The sequence below is a fragment of the Pinus tabuliformis genome, chromosome 4_1 (genome assembly GCF_031772625.1).
Source record: "Pinus tabuliformis cultivar Carrire ecotype Pingquan chromosome 4_1, CPIR1, whole genome shotgun sequence".
In the NCBI taxonomy this organism is placed as follows: Eukaryota; Viridiplantae; Streptophyta; class Pinopsida; order Pinales; family Pinaceae; genus Pinus; species Pinus tabuliformis.
Genome location: NC_142303.1, coordinates 417,692,686 through 417,706,087, shown reverse-complemented (window position 1 = coordinate 417,706,087; position 13,402 = coordinate 417,692,686).

The following is a 13,402-nucleotide window of genomic DNA, read 5'->3' as shown; positions in this document are numbered from 1 at the left end:
CATTGGTGAAACCTTGGCAAGTGGTTATGTCGGTGGGGGGTTCAAATCCCTATTCGACCCATTATAGTGTGGGCTTAACTGTTTCGTGTTGTGTTTTTTGGTGGTGCGGTTATGCCATGCGACGACGATTACATATTATGTGGGGCCACCCATTGGGGGCCGACCCACGTTGGTCGGGTGGGTTCAATCCTCGTCGGCCCCATCATTAAAATTTGTTCATATATATATGTATGTATATGTATACATGTACATATACATACATATATACATATATATATATATATATATATATATATATATATATATATATATATATATATATATATATATATATATATATATATATATATATATATGCGAATGGTTGGATCATTGGGGCTATGGGGTTAATACATATATATATGTTGGTTTGTTGACCAGTGTTTGAATAGGTCCACCGGGGGTGGCCTGCCCACCACGTTATTTTTTTTTTAATATATAATACAATAATGTCGCGGGGGTGGGGTGGTGGCCTGCCACCCCAAAACTAATTTTTTTATTTTTATTTTTTTAAAATGAACAGTTCAAATTTTCCTGCTAGAAAATAAGGGTCATTGGGAAAATTAAATAGACGAAAAAATCACCTGTTCCGGTGGTTGGATTCTGTGCGCTGGGATGCTGCCAAATTCTTGCCTCGTTAAGACTACCACTTAGTCAAGTTCGACCTGAACTTTGACCAACTATAACTTGAGCATACGAACTTGGATTTGAGCGTCCTTCGAACGTTGGAATCAAGGCAACGAGCACTACAATCTGGTCCTAGTTTCACTTCAATATGAGGAATTTGATTTTTGAGCTATTTCAAGGCCACTTCTAAATTTTCAGCGTTTTTGGAGCCACCTTGATCATTATATGGGATGGAAAGATGTGGTATTATAATATTGATAGAAGCATTGTAAGTCTATGCAATATTTTTAGTGACAATGTACAGTAAAAACTTGTAAAGACATTGCAAACCCATGTAATATTTTGTTTATGAAATGAGATGTAAGTCACATGTTATGAAGTAGATAAATTTTAAGGTATTTAATTAGGTTCCATTTTTTACAAAATTTTTCGATGATGATTCTTCTCATTCGTTTGAGTGACCTACACCTTGGAACAACAATTGAATGCAAGGAACGATGTATAGATGAGATGTGGAATATTGTAACAACTCCCATACATGTCCGTTAGAGACATTAAATCAACTTTGCAAGCTATATTCAAGGAGGGATTATTGAAATTTTCTAAATCCATTTTAACCTATCTCGTTGAGGTGCATATTAAGTGAGAATATTGGGATAATATTTACTTGATTCAATTTTATAGTTTTGGAAAATCCAATTTCAGGCATTCTGAAATAAAAGCCAAGGATATATATAATGAAAGATAATTCCTCGTTCATAAATACATCAGAGCTAAATGTTGGTGAATCTTTAGCAATAGATACAACAAAGCTAAAGAAATTGGTGATTCCCCATTGATAGATACTTTGGAGATAAAATTCAAGGCATGACAATGAGGAGAGAAGATACATATTTTTCCAAACACCAATAACACCTCCCTGATGATCGTCTTGAGACATAGTTATGCAATCTCTAGCCTAGTGACTTCATGAGAGTGGATAACTCTCTATTCGCAAGAATTTAAGCTAACATGCGAGCCACTAGAAAATAAAGGCATAAATACAATTATGATAAATTTCTTGACAAAAAAAGATAAACTATTATCGCCTTAATGAATTTAGGCTTCTGTGATCCATATTAATTTTGAGAAGAATCTTCGGCGAAAAATCACATAGAGATATTTTAGTCGACGCGTTTTGAACCAACCAGTGTGGTTCATTGTCAGGAAAAGTTGAATGAGCAGATCTTGCTATGCATTATAAATAGATCGGGCAAAATATCCCATGACCAAATTTCCAGCTCAAGTAATGGCTAAAATGATAACAGCTAGATTTGACCAGGAAACGGCTAGCTAGACTATGAAGGGCATAATTATAAAAATATGTTAGAAAAAGCGAGTTAATATATCATAAAATATTTCAAGTAATAGAAATTAGTTAATTATATTTTAAAATATAAGTTAAAGGGACATTTAATTCTTAATCTAAATTAAGTAAATACATGAATAAATTAACTAGTTATCAAATAGTTGATAAATATTAATAAGTTGTATAAGCTAAAATAGAATAATCTATAAATAGTTAATTCTATTTTAAATAAGCTAAAATGACATATATTTTATGAATATATCTTAAAATAAAAGGATTAGCTTCAAATTCAAAGTGAAAGAGTAACCCTATATAAAAATATTAGAGAAATTGCAATATTAATTAGTAGTTTTATAAGGGTAAAAAATAGTTAAAAAATAATATATATATATATATATATATATATATATATATATATATATAGAGGAATAGTCAAAGAGTTTAAATAAATAAATATTAGCATATATATATATATATATATATATAAACAAAAATATTAATTTTAATTTGATAGTAAAGGAGTTTAAATAAATATCAGAGAAGATGGCTGGAAGATCAGAGAACATCAACTCGGCTTCCTTTATTGAGGAGCTCAAGGACATCAAGTTGGACTCTGGAGACATTCTTGTCAGTTTTGATGTTGTTTCCCTCTACACGTGCATCCCTATAAATGAGGCCATGGAAGTGATCAACCGTCTAATTGATCCTAATACCGCTTGGTTAGTTGAGATCTGCCTCACTTCGACCTTTTTCAGTTTTGAAGGTGAGTTCTTTGAGCAAACCTGTGGAGTTGCCATGGGCTCACCCCTATCCCCTGTTGTTGCTAATCTTTTTATGGAGGATTTTGAATCCAAGGCTCTGAACTTAGCCCGTCTCCTGCCCAAGCTTTGGAAGCGTTATGTTGATGACACTAATGTCATCTAGTCTCACGACCAAGAAGAGTTAGATCTCTTCTTCGATCATCTCAATAATCAATCCTCGACCATCAAGTTCACTAAGGAATAAGAAGTTGAGGGTTGCCTCCCGTTCCTTGATATTCTTATTTCTAAGAATGAGGATGGTTCTTTCTCCCACCGAGTGTTTCGCGAGAAAACTCATACAGAGCAGTATCTTCATGCTAGTTCCCACCATTTCCTATCCCAGAAGTTGGGGGTTCTCAACACCCTGGCGACTCGTGCCTTAAGGATCTCTGATGAAAAGAGCTTCGAGGAGGAGAAGTCCCATCTCCTTAATGTCTTTGTTGAGAATGGTTATAGCAGACATTTGGGACAAGAGGCTTTCCTCAAAGCATCTAGAAATTCGTTATCCAGAAGAGAACCTAAGGAACGGATTCCTGGTGTCCATCTTCCTTATGTTCAAGGGACCACGGATAGGATTGCAAGGATTCTTAAGAAGCATAATGTCCCCGCAACCTTTAGACCTCTTAACACCATTCGTAAGTCCCTCAGATCTGTGAAGGATCCTATTGACCCCAAGGACATGAAAGGTGTTTATATTATTCCTTATTCTTGTGGGACCCCCTATATCGGTGAGACTGGTCGCTCCATTAACCAAAGGATTAGTGAACACGCAGCCGACCTCAAGCATATGAGAACTAAGTCTTCTTCTTTAGTAGAGCATGTGGAGAAAACTAATCACCATGTCTGCATCGAAGAAGCTAGTGTGATTGCTAGAGTGTCGCAATTCCATCACCAGAAATTTAGGGAAGCCCTTGAGATTGAAAAAAGGCCGAACAATCTCAATAGAGAAGATGGCTGGAAGATGCTGGGTCCCGACCCTCTTCTCCTAGTCGTTTTCTCCCTTGAGTCTCTTTTTTTTTTTTTAGGATGGTAATTTTTATTTTATTTATTTATTTTATTCTCTGATATTTATTTAAACTCCTATTTATTTATTTATTTTTGTTTTTTTAAGTATGGTAATTTTTTCTAATTCTTGAATTCTCTGATATTTATTTAAACTCCTTTACTATCAAATTAAGATTTTTTTTTTTTTTTTTTAGTATTGTAATTTTTTCTAATTCTTTAATTCTCTGATATTTATTTAAACTCCTTTACTATCAAATTAAAATTAATATTTTTGTTTCTATTTTTTTTTTTTTTTTTTTTTTTTGAATTCACTAATTTTTATTTATTTAAACTCTTTAACTATTCCTATTTTATTTTTATTATCTATATATATATATATATATATATATATATAAAATTTTTTAACTATTTTTTACCCTTATAAAACTACTAATTAATATTGTAATTTCTCTAATATTTTTATATAGGGTTATTTTTTCACTTTGAATTTGAAGCTAATCCTTTTATTTTAAGATATATTCATAAAAATATATGTCATTTTAGCTTATTTAAAATAGAATTAACTATTTATAGATTATTCTATTTTAGCTTATACAACTTACTAATATTTATTAACTATTTGATAACTAATTAATTTATTCATGTATTTACTTAATTTAGATTGAGAATTAAATGTCCCTTTAACTTATATTTTAAAATATAATTAACTAATTTCTGTTACTTGAATTATTTTATGATATATTAACTCACTTTTTCTAACATATTTTTATAATTATGCCCTTCATCGTCTAGCTAGCTGTTTCCTGGTCAAATCTAGCTGTTATCATTTTAGCCATTACCTGATCTGGAAATTTGGTCATGAGATATTCTGCCCGATCTATTTATAATGCATAGCAAGATCTACTCATTCAATTTGTCCTGATGATGAACCACACTGGTTGGTTCGAAACGCGTTGAGTAAAATATCTCTATGTGATTTTCGCCGAAAATTCTTCTCAAAATATTATTACCTTAGTGAGAAAAGAAAATGTCTCTATTAATAATTTTAATAATTTTATTAACAAATAAAACATTGTTAAACCTCCCAAAAAAATAACATGGTCACTTAATAAACATAGGTCAAAATAGTCTCTAATGGAAAATATTCTTATAATAAATTTATTGTTTAGCATTAGCCACTCTATGGAATTTCTTCCCCTATGGTATGTTACATTTCAGCATTCTCCTTACTTATATAAGATTAAAAAAAATTATCATTTAAAAAAATATTATAATTTCTTTTACTCACTCCTAAAATCTTATAATAATAATGCATGTATTATTATTATTAGTATGTAATCCTCTTTTCATCCACAATATTAGTAAGCCATTATTAGGTTGCCTTCAATTGTATAAAATATCACTCATAGAATATAAGTGTGCTTATTAATATGTTTGTTAAAAATGCCCTCAAACATCAAAAAGGTGAATTTCATCTTTGAAAATGTTAACAATATAATAATACAATACATTGGATACCACATATGTTAGAATATTATAAAGCCTAAAGGATAATAATCATCCTATAAAAATGTTAACAATATAATAATACAATACATCGATACCACCTATGTTAGAATACGATAAAGCCTAAACGATGATAATCATTTGAATAATTAATATGTACCATATTTTTAATAAGCTCTTATATTAAAACATGATATTAAAGAATACCAAAAAATATTCCAAATCCCACATATATGCTTTTTCATGTAAAATAGTGACCATTTTTATTGTTATACATATCTTCATCATTTAAATGTTAATGGCTATGGGATTTTTTCCAATGAAGTAATATGAAGTTGAAATTAAAAAAAATATTTTTTTTTTTTTTTAAATATCTTTCGTAAAATATTTTATTTAATGTTAATAGTTACTATTAAATAAATTATTTTTAATAAACGAATTAATTTTTAAACTTTAACTTAGTCTTAGTCTTATATTACATATATGAAAAATATAAACACAAAACTATATATAAATTTATTTTATTATTAGATATTAAAAAATAAATAAGAAAGATTATTTTTAAAATATGTAATATTAAATATTTTATTTAAGATTAATATTTATTATTAAATAAAAATATTAAAATTAAAATTATTATTATTATTTTTTTTAAGCTGTGGTTCACGGTCATTGAGTGGCGCTACATCCACAGTAAATATCGGGGCAGTTCCACCCGAAGGGATCTGCCCGTCGGCCAATCTTAACAGGCCTAAGCCCGAGGGCGTCGAGGAGATTTGACCCCATAACCTCCCAACTGGGAAATTGCTTAGCAACGGGAACTCGACCATTTGAGCTATCCCTTGGGGCTAAAAATATTAAAATTATTTATACATCTAATTAAAATAATTATTTTTAATAAATGAAATATTTTTTAAAGTTTAACTTAGTCTTATATTATATACCTAAAAAATATAAATACAAAATTATATATAAATTTATTTTAATATTGGAAATACAATTTACGTGCAATTTTTAGCTTTGTATTAATAGTCTGTCACTACGGAAACTACACCACTAACAAAAGAGAGTAGCCTCTATCCAATATTTATTTGAGAAAGAATTTGGCTAAAAAATTCTGTGATGTAACTAACATTGTTTTCCATAATAATTATTTAAACTATGCCTATAGACACCTAGATAGCCAACATCAACAAAGCTAAAGTCTGGATAACTATGACAATAAACATTTCTATCAATTGTAAACCATGGAAACGTATACAAGAACATAAAAATAAGTGTCAAGAAGTGGAGAAAGTAGCTACCTTAATGGTTCTTTGCTCTGAATAATTGATGTTGCTAGGATTTGCAGAGTTGAGGAGACGAGCTTCCATCCTATCTATTGTAACCATCCGCACCCATATTTACCTATTTTCACTAACTTGCTAAGGTAAACATTAGAGGAAGAGTTACTATGACATGACTTGACCTCCAAGATTTAGTTATGAAAGTGACACTGACAACTTATAGACATCCCTCAAGGCTTACAACACACTGAGGGGCCAAAGAAGCACCCCAGGTGACCAAACCATGAGTTGAAGCTACTTTTCTCACAACTTAACCCAACTGGATGCACAAGTCTGCAAGGGTGCGGTTACAGGGATCCAACCGCACGCAAGACACTGCTTCCATGTGGTTCTAACCCAAAACTTCTAGTTCAGATAGTACGGTTCGGAAATCTGAACTGCAATTCTAGGACAACCTCCAAACCATTGCCCAAAACTATCTAAAACTTTCTAAAATAATTATTAACATAAAAACGATTATCCTAAAATAAAATATCAACTAATACCATAAAATAATGACCCTAAAGTGAAATATCAACTATGACCTTACTTTCAAATCTTCCTAGGTTTTTATTTTTACTATATTTAGAATTTAGAATATTTTGAAAATTTGATATTAAAAAAATCAATCATTTAACTTTATTTATATTATTTTAATGTTTTAACTTCACAATCAACCTACATTCTATCCTTTTGATTAAATAATTTAATTTTTAGTCATACCCCTTTTGATTTTCAAAAGGAGTTGTCTATAATGCGACTTTTTGAAGATTCCGGTGACGGAATCCGGCGAAGAAATTGAGGTCAAATCTTGATTTCTTGCAGTTAAAATGGTTTTTTAACTGCATATTTGGATTCAGCACCCTGAAAAACCCCTGGGACGCTTTCATTGTGCAGAAACTAGCTATCAAACTTGCGATTCCAATAATTCGTGCCGGATTTCGACCGAAAAAATCCGCCGGAAAAACTTTCAAAAAGTCGTGTTATAGACAACTCCTTTTCAAAATATACAATCAACTCACATGGACAAAATACGTATAGATTTGAAATTCATTACTCCATGACACTCATCACGCCTTCATGGCATGGCTCCCACAACATGTCCTCCATGATCGACACTCATCACGCCTTCATGGCATGGCTCCCACAACATGTCCTCCATGATCGAATGTTGTGTAGAACATGGTGTTAACAACAATAAACATGGGGCGAATCTCCTTGTATTTTATTTTACCATGTGTCTTCCGTGATGAGGCATGGGAAATGTTGGGCGAGGACATCAAACATGGCTTGATCACATGTGGGCTTTTCACATATGCTTGAGAATTTACATGTTTTTTTTTTTTTAAAATCTAATAAACTATATGTATTAATTTGAATGCAATATGTATAAATTGAATTAATAAAGTCTAAACATATTCCTATATGTTATCATAACATGCGTACTTCATGATGAGGCATGTGAAATATTGAGGACATGAAACATCGCGTTGAGAGCGTTAGAGATGATTTATAAGGGAATGATATATATATATATATATATATGTGGGGAATTTATAGGAATTTAGTTAATAAATCTCGAATTAACATTGGTTAAATGATCAGTTTCTAAATATTAAAAAAAAATAATGGGAAAAATGTGAAAAAGCATTACTCAGAACAAAAAAAATCAAGGGGATGATGGGATATCTTATTAAAAAAAGTTTAATGGGAAGAATGTTAAAAAGCACTAGTCATGAAAAGAAATCAAGGGGATGATGGGATTGCTTTTGTATTAAATGAGAGAGTTTATGTTTGAAAAGAGTTTTAAAAGAAATAACTAAAAGATATTGTAGGACACATAAGTACATTGAAGAGGACTAAAGGAATATTGTCCTTTCATAAGATATATATTTATTATATATTATATTTATATTCATTGTATTTATAAAAATTTATATTGTAATAATATTTGTTATGAAGATTGTTTTTACATGATTGTTTGTATTTATAAAGTCAAGTTGGTGCCGTAAGTGTCAATGTATCAAACAATAGCATAAATGATGTTGTACAAGTTAATAAACATGGAGTGAATGTTGCAGGAGCAAATATTGAAGATAAAGTTAATGATCCTATCGAAGAAGATGACAATAATATTATAGTTCAAGATGACGAGACAAATGAATTGATCCAATACTTGTTCGCTCGACCGATCAATGATTAGGATGAGGACAATGATGTTATTTTTGATGTACCTCTAATAGAAAAGGCAATGGCACCACTTTATGAAGGCTCAAGAGTAAGTCTTCTCTTCGCTCCATTATTTTTGTGACCTTAAAGGTTTTTAATGGTCTATCAAACACTTGTATGACAAAATCCTAAGGTATGTAATATGTTTCATCACATATTATACATAAAGGTGGATTTTTTTCCTTTTACTTTTAGTGTTAATTAATGTGTAAAATAAGAATGCAATATTTATGATTAATATTCTTTACAATAACTAGTGAGTTTTTATGTTGTTGATTGTTAAGTGAATTTTTGTTATCATCGTAAACAAAATTACCTCGCACATATCAAGATTTATATGTCATTATGAAAGAAATTGGAATGGAGTATCAAGCTATAGATGCATGTCCTAATGATCATATTATATATTATGGAAAACATGCATCGAAAACAAAATGTATGCAATATCAAAGTAATATATATCGAACTGATAAAATAAAAAAAAAAGGTGCCTCAAAAGGTTCTTGTTCATATTCCAATAATTCCACATTTAAAACAATTATTCAAGTGCAAAATCATAACACATTTTATGGATTGTCATTCATGGAAGGAAGTGGAGATGTCATTCTTCGAATGTCTGCAGATGATTATGCATTTGGGGAAACTGAGGGAAAATGGCTATGTTTTAAAGATAAACCTCGTAATATTAGGCTTTTATTGGCAGCTGATGTTAATCCATTTGGAGAGCTCTGGACTATTTACTCAGTGTGGCCAATTTTCATTATCAACAATAACCTTCCTCCTTAGATGTCAATAAAGAGCGAGCACATAAAGTTGACAATGATTGTTCCATGTATTTTTTCACATTAAGTTTTGGAATGTAACATTTTCATTTGTCCCGTTTGTTATGTAATATATTAAATTTATTTATTTACTTATATATACATATCATGGTGGTAATTGTGTGTAATTTCAAACAATTAGGTAAGTATCAAGTTAAAGTAATGAATGTATATGTAAGCCTCTTATCAAAGAGTTACTAAAGTTATGGGTCTACATCACTATATATGACATGTAAACCAATAAGAAAGATGATATGAAATTCAATCATCCTCTTACACTTTGAAAGTTTTGTAAATTTTGGGTTTTGAAAAGTTAACTTAGTTCGTAACTTTTTCAACTGTGAATAGTTAAATTTAAATGAAATTAAAGATGAAATAAAATCACATGAAATCCAACATGGTAAAAATGAAGAAGAGAATAACCAACTAATAACAGAGTTCATCTAGTGTGGACTACATCTCCGGGCCCTGCACCAATGGCTAGGCCATTTCATTGATCTCAGCAACAAAAAGAGTACATTACAAAACTTTGACCCATAGAGTAAATCCCCTTCTCGAGTAGCATTGTTTCTCCTTCAAAGAAACATTCTGCTTCATAGAATTATCACTCATAAGTTGACTCCCTTTAGGAAAGAAATGACGGAACCAAAAGAAAAGGAGTCTCTCATTGAATGTGGCAACAGGTCCTCATACTCATTCTAAGATCAAAAAGCATAAAATTCAACTGCTTCATAATGAAATGTCAAAATGGTCTTACTCCACAATCATACTAAGAATATAGTGAAAAATTGGTTTCTCTAATGAAGAAACAAACATTGCAGATGTGTCTGGAACACCCAAAAACCCCTATGTAGGCTCTTCTTGGGCTCAATAAGGCTGAAAAATGGCTAGATAAGCCTCCTTGTTCCTTTCTCTATTGTTTGTCCTACAAATTCACCAAAAATGGCAAAAATGGACTCTGGCGTATCCACTAGACCAAAAATTCACATGGGTGCCAAAATTCAAGAAATTTGTCAAACAATTAGTTGGACATTATGGTCCTAATTTCCACCTTCAGTTTTGGTCACGTGGAGGTTCATATGGCTAGGGGTGTGTTGGCTTGAGGGGGCCTAACCCATGTTCATAGTTAATTATCCAAACAAATCCTTACACTACTGGCCCTTTCGGCATCATCCTGTGGTGCGTGGATTGAAGTCTCACTCGAAGCAGTATGGGGGGATGTTGGAACTAAGTTTCCACACCCTGGAGATGTTTGAGGGGTCGATTTAGTCCAACTGTGCTTACCTTTGCGTAGGTCACTTTGTGCACTGTCCTGACCTACGAGACCTTCGCAATCTGTTAGGATCGCCTTTCACACAACCCTAACTAGGGGCTGAGATGCTTTCGCGCTGCTAGGGCAGCGATCTGCGCTATTTCCCCAAGTTACACCACGTATCTTACTTATCTTCTTACAATTGTTATTTAACTTCACGTAAATAGATACCTTATCTCACCTTTACTTAATCAACACAGTTATATATGGTCACGCATCATATAGACAACAAAAATGCAATTTATATCCAATATATTCGATACAAAAAACATGAAATAAATACACAAAATTGTTGTAAAAATTCTCTTTATTAATGCTTCAACAATTACAGACTCGACTCGCCCTGTGCACTCAGCTGCAGGGGTCTACGCACTCAACTGCGGACTACTAGGCCTCTGCGCACTCAGATGCAGACCCTTCTCCTACTCTATGACCCAAAGACTCGACTCTACACTTTAGACAAGACTCAATTATTCATCATTCCTTCATTATCTATTTTCTCTTTACAACTTAGAGCCTCGCTCTATTTATACAATCCCATGGTCCACGTACCATGGGTAGATCTCTAAAGCCAACATTACATTACAAAATTGAGGGCAAACGAGCCTATGACTCATTTACAACTTCGCACTCCGCGCCCAGAAAATCCAGAGTCTTTACATTGGATTTACACTTTTTAGCCAAAATCTGGGCTTTAAGCCCCAAAACTTCCCTTGGAGGATCCCTTGCCCAACAGGCCCCCAACACAAACATCGTGGCTCGCTGCAAGATCAACAACGCACTGAGCAACTGTTTGCTGTACCTCCTAGATGCGCTATTGAGTGACTGTTGTAGATGAACTGCTGCCCTGCACCTGTTCCTACATTCCCTGCATCTACACCAACTTGGCTTCAATTGAGGCTATAATGATGAACGCCTCATCGATCCATGGTTGTCTGCACGCCTTCAAGATAGCTTCCTTATGTCGTGCAACGTCTACCTGCTCCTTGAGCACTTTTGCCTACTGCATCCACATGAGCCTCTATGTAAGGGCCACCGTTTGCGCAATCCCGTTACTTCATCGCACTGTTGCTGTAGCTCATGCACCTCTGTTTCTAAGTGCTGTATTTTTGGGTCCTCCTGTAGAGTGGTGAGGACCTCGAACGACTCTTCAAATAGTTTGGTGCAGTGCTTCACTGCACTGCTAATCTCCGCTATTCCTGTTGTAATGGCATTGGCGCGTTGTTCCTTCACCTCAAGCAGAGTTGAAGGCTGTGCCTTCAGTTGCATCTCAACTATCTGAAGGTTCAGCTTGAGTTGAACCTTAGCCATTTCTTCTTTTGCCTCGCGCACTCCTGCTGCTAGTCTCTGGATGTGCGCTTCCACTGGTTCCTCTTCTGGGATGGCCAACTCAGGGACCATCTAGCAGGCTTCCTCAACCACCTGCACTAGCTGTCTATTCTATGTCACGACCTCGTCACGCTGCAAGCTCAATTTTTCAATATTAATCCATTGCTCATTCATCTCCTTGAGTGCGCGGCCCTCCCTGACCCGCAGTTTTGCAGTCACTCCATCCTGTAGCACATAGAGCGTCTCCCGATGGAGTGCAACCATGTTTATCCCAACTCCCTTCAGCGCACTGACCATAGGCTTGTTGGCCTCAGTTTCTGTGACCAGTGCCCCCTCTAATAGCACTATAGTGTTAGCCGTGCGAGCACGCAACATTTCCTCAGCCGCGATCGTTCCTACTGCGAGGCTGGTCAATAGAGTACTATCCTAAGGATTGCGCACCTGCAACTCCTATATCTATGTCCGGAGGGCCCCCAACACCATCTAGTTTTCCTCTGCGAACTGTTGGATGGCCTCTGTGGTGACGTCCCGCACCGTCTCCCCTATGTCATGGAGATACCCCTTAGTGAGGGTGATTAGGCTGAAAGAAATCTTGGAGGCTTTCGACTTCTTCTGGGCCCCACCTGCTCTCTTAGGCTTTGTCGCTTTAGCTGTGTGGACGCTGTCTGTGGGTCGCGCCACCTTCCTTGTTTCTATATCCTGTTCAGGCGAATGCGACTTTTTGGCCTCACACTCCTTCTCTGTTTCCTTTTGTTGTTCTTTTGCTGCCTTTGCAGCATCCCGCCCCTCCTGTTCCTTTTCTGTTTCTGCTTCGTTCCTTCTCTTCTCTGCCAACTGCGACATCTACAGTTTTCTCACCTCCTTCTTCCTCTGTGTAGCAAACTTCTCTGATTTCATCGCGGAGCTGGCGGGAGCGCGCCACTTCGGAAGCCATGACTCAAGCACGATGAATATGACATCGTCCGTGGCCAGGTAAGGTAGCTCATTTCATTTCTTTGCGAGGTCCTTGCGTGTCCTGATATATAAATGATGGAAGTCTCCCTTGAACTCTATGAATCTGT